This window comes from Bison bison, unplaced genomic scaffold (genome assembly GCF_000754665.1).
Source record: "Bison bison bison isolate TAMUID 2011002044 unplaced genomic scaffold, Bison_UMD1.0 scf7180017864382, whole genome shotgun sequence".
NCBI lineage: Eukaryota > Metazoa > Chordata > Mammalia > Artiodactyla > Bovidae > Bison > Bison bison.
Genome location: NW_011494954.1, coordinates 6,679,288 through 6,683,960, shown reverse-complemented (window position 1 = coordinate 6,683,960; position 4,673 = coordinate 6,679,288). Strand labels below are relative to the sequence as shown.

At 33.3% G+C, this 4,673-nt stretch overlaps 1 protein-coding gene across 1 annotated transcript in view; it reads left to right on the top strand.

The window, feature by feature from the left end:
* Window positions 1-4,673, top strand: part of MSH4 (mutS homolog 4) — a 98,151-nt gene that overhangs the window by 53,545 nt on the left and 39,933 nt on the right. The gene's annotated exons all lie outside the window — the stretch shown is intronic.

Here is a 4,673-nt window from a genome sequence, read left to right as displayed (position 1 = left end):
CTAAGGAAGCTTTTTTTTATTTTAAAGGCTCCATTATCGTCTAAGGAGCCTTTAAAAAAAAAAAAAAAAGATCTCAAAGTGTTAAAATGTATCACTTCTTTTCTCCAAAGTTAAATATAGAGTGTCTTCAAATTTAAATATAGGGTTACATGAAGGCTTGGAAAGTAGTTTTTACCTTAGTACAGTGTTGCATATAAATTATGTGAAAAATACTGTCTATCAGTGCTAATGGGTTTCAGTGGAGGAAGAAATATTTTTGTCTGGGAAAGGTAGCATTTGCAAGTCAGTACAGTAATTCATTTAATGAGTTTATTAATCTCCTAGTAAATATAGTAAAAAATCCTAGTAAAATCTAGTAAAGTCTCTTAGTAAAAAATCTCCTAGGTACTGGGAATACATAGTGAACAGAACAAATTCCCTGTCCTCATAAAGCTATAATAATAGCAGAGACAGGTAATAAACAAACATATGTATGTATATATATGTGTGTGTCCATATTGCTACATAAAGTATATTAATTATATATAGTGCATAATTTCACATAGATGTAAGGTAAATGAAGAAAAAATAGATTAGAGGGGTCAGAGAATGACTGGGTGTAGAGGCATAGAAGATGGGAATGTTTTTAGTACATAAAATAGCCTAAAAAGGAATTCTACCACCAGTCCCACTTTTTTTTTTGTACTTTAATTTAGTACAAACTAAAGCACAATGGCCTGAAGAAACTTTAGGGGATGAGTGAGGAAATTTGTTAGGATGGAATAAGGCATTTTCTTACAGAACTAGTAAGAGATAATATGGTCAGAAATGTAGACTGGGGATCTGAATTTAGTTTTTGAAGGTCAGTTTGGAGGTTTTTCCCAAGGAGAATGTAGAGGCAGTGAGATATTTTTGCTCTGTGGAGTGAAATTGATCAGGAAGATGTGTTGAATGAGTTTGAGTGGAGCAACGGAAAGAGGAACTATTTTAAGCTACTACAAGTTAACACAGCAGGTGTATATGAGAAAAGAGAAATATGAAGGTTAAAGGAAGAATTGATAAGAGTTAATCATTGAGTAGATATGGCCATGGTAAAGTAAAAAGAAATGTAGCCACTGGTGCTAATTGAAATGATTAGCCTGAGAATGGTGGTACTACTGAGAAAAACAGGAAAATTCTTGGAGGAACAATTTGAGGAATAAAGATGTTAGTATTTTCAAGTAATATTCAAATAGTTAATGGTCATCATGTTAAAAATATAAATTTAGAAATTTAGAACTCTGTAGTGAGTGTGCAATTGATAGGAAGATTTGGACATTTTAGGAATTTTAAATGATGAAACACCTATTTCCTTTTTGGAATATTTTGCCTTGTAAAGTATGCTTTTTAGAGGGAATTTCTTATTGTGAATTAATTATTGCAATAACATATAACTTTTTTCCTTTTATTTTCTTTCTAGCTTTATTGAGATAATTCATATACAGCACTGTATAAGTTTACAGTATACATAATAATTTGATTTATATACCTCATGAAATGATTATCACAATACATTTAATGAACATCCATCCTAATATGTATATAAAATTAAATAATAAAATAATATTTTTTCCTGTGATAAGAACTCTTAGGAATTACTCTGTTAACAACTTTCATATATAATGTGTGTGCATGGATGTGTGCATCCATGTACTCAATTGCTTAGTGGTGTCCTCTTAGTGGACTGTAGCCAGCTGTATACAGCAGTGTTAATTATGCTTATCATGTTGTTCATTGCATCTTTAGTACTTACTTATAACTAGAATTCGTGCATTTTGATTGCCTTTGTCTAATCCCCTCTCCCCTTACCCCTGCCTCTGGTAACCTCAAATCTGATCTCTTTTTTTCTGAGTTTTTTTTTTTTTTCGAAGAATAATTGACTTACAACATTATGTTAGTTCCTATTACACAAAATAGTGATTCAGTATTTCTATACATTTCAAAATGATCACCATGTCTAGTTATGATCTGTCACCGTACAAATATATTACATAGTTATTGACTGTATTTACATACCCACAGTGTACACATTTCATACTTGTACTGCACCTGGACATTTATACCTTTTAATTTCCCTCATTATTTCTTTCCTCTCCTTCCCTCTGACAACTGCCTGATTGTTCTCTGTAGCTATAACTATGTTTTTGTTCAGTTATGTTTATTCATTTGTTTTGTTTTCTAGATTCCACACATAAGTGAAATCATACAGTATTTGTCTTTCTTTGTGTGATTTATTTCACTTAGCTTAATACCCTCTAGGTCCATGCATGTTATCACAAATGACAAGATTTCATTTTTTTAATGGCTGGTGTTAGCCAGATGATAGCATGATACACACACACACACACACACGCACACACACACGGGCTTCCTTGGGTGGTTCAGTGGTAAAGAACCTGCCTGCCAATGCAGGAGATGAGGGTTTAATCCCTGGGAAGATCCCCTGGAGAAGGAAATGGCAACCTACTCCAGTATTGATTACCTGTGAAATCCCTTGAACAGAGGAGGCTGGTGTGCTATAGTCTGTGGGGTCACAAAAAAGTTGGACATAACTTATCTATTGAACAACAACAAATACACATACCCACACACCACTTCTTTATTCATCTATTGATGGGCAGTAAGTTTGCTTTCATATTTTGGCTATTGTAAATAATGCTGCAACAAACAAAGGGATGTGTATTTTTTTTTTTAATACCTAGGATTGGAATTGCTGGATCATATGGTTAGTTCTATCTTAGATTTTTAAAAATATTTATTGAAGTATAGTTGATTTACCTATTTTTAATTTTTTGAGAACTCTCCACACTTTTCCGTGGCAGCTGCACCGATTTACATTCCCACCAACAGTGTACCAGGGTTTTGTTTTCTCCACATCTTCACCAACACTTGTTCTTTGTTGTCTTTTTTGGTAATAGTCATTCTATAGGTGTAAGGTGATATCTTATTGTGATTTTAATTTGCATTTTGGTGATGATTACTGATGTCTAGCATCTTTTCATGTGGCTGTTGACCATCTGTATGTCTTCTCTGGAAAAATGTCTATTGAGATCTTCAGCACGATTTTAAATGAGTTTTTTTTTTTTTTTTTATTAAGTTGTATGAGTTCATTGTATATTTTGGATATTAACCCCTTATCAGATATATCCTTACAAATGTCTTCTCCCATTCAATAGGCAGCCTTTTTGTTTTGTTAATGGTTTTCTTCATTGTACAAAATTTATTAGTTTGGTATAGTCCCATTTGTTTATTTCTGCTTTTATTTCCCTTGCATGAAGAGATACATCCAAAAATGTATTACTAAGACTGATGTCAGCTTACTGCCGGTTTTCTTCTAGAAATTTTATAGTTTCCAGTTTTATATTTAAGTCTTTAAACCATTTTGAATTTATTTTTGTGCATGGTAGTCCAGTTTGATTATTGTAGCTGTCTAGTTTTCCCACCACCATTTATTGAAGAGGCTGTTTTTTCACTATTGTATATTTTTGCCTCCTTTGTCATAGGTTAATTGCCCGTATTAATGTGCATTCATTTCTGGGTTCTCTGTTCTTTTGATCTATGTGTCTGTTTTTGTGCCGGTACCATACTGTTTTGATTATTGGAGCTTTGCAGTATAGTTTGAAATCAAGAAACATGATACTTCCAGCTTTGTTCTTCTTTTTCTAAATTGTTTTGGCTATTCAATGTCTTTTGTGTTTCCATACAAATTTTAGACTTATTCTGTGAAAAAGGCCAGTGATATTTTTATACAGATTGCAGTGAATCTATACATTTTTTCAGTATAGTCATTTTAACAATATTAATTCTTCCAGTCAGTGAACATGATATATCTTTCTATCCATGTTGTCTTCAGTTTCTTTCATCAGTGTCTTTTAGCTTTCTAAGTACAAATTAACAGATTTATGTATATTAATTTTGTATCCTGCAACTTTATTGAATTCATTGGTGAGTTCTAATTTAACTCACCAGAGTTTTTTTGATAGAGTCTTTAGGGTTTTCTATGTATAATATCACGCAAGTGAAACAAATATTAAGTAAACTCCAATATTGCTAATATAGAGGTTATACTGGGGGAAATCCACTAGACTATTCAGGTATGACTTAAATCAAATCCCTTATGATTATACAGTGGAAGTGAGAAATAGATTGAAGGGACTAGATCTGATAGATAGAGTGCCTGATGAACTATGGATGGAGGTTCGTGGCATTGTACAAGAGACAGGGATCAAGACCATCCCCAGGGAAAAGAAATGCAAAAAAAACCAAAATGGCTGTCTGGGGAGGCCTTACAAATAGCTGTGAAAAGAAGAGAAGCGAAAAGCAAAGGAGAAAAGGAAAGATATAAGCATCTGAATGCAGAGTTCCAAAGAATAGCAAGGAGAGATAAGAAAGCCTTCCTCAGTGGTCAATGCAAAGAAATAGAGGAAAACAACAGAATGGGAAAGACCAGAGATCTCTTCAAGAAAATTAGAGATACCAAGGGAACATTTCATGCAAAGATGGGCTTGATGAAGGACAGATGGTATGGACCTAACAGAAGCAGAAGATATTAAGAAGAGATGGCAAGAATACACAGAAGAACCGTACAAAAAAGATCTTCATGACCCAGATAATCACAATGGTGTGATCACTCACCTAGAACCAGACATCCTGGA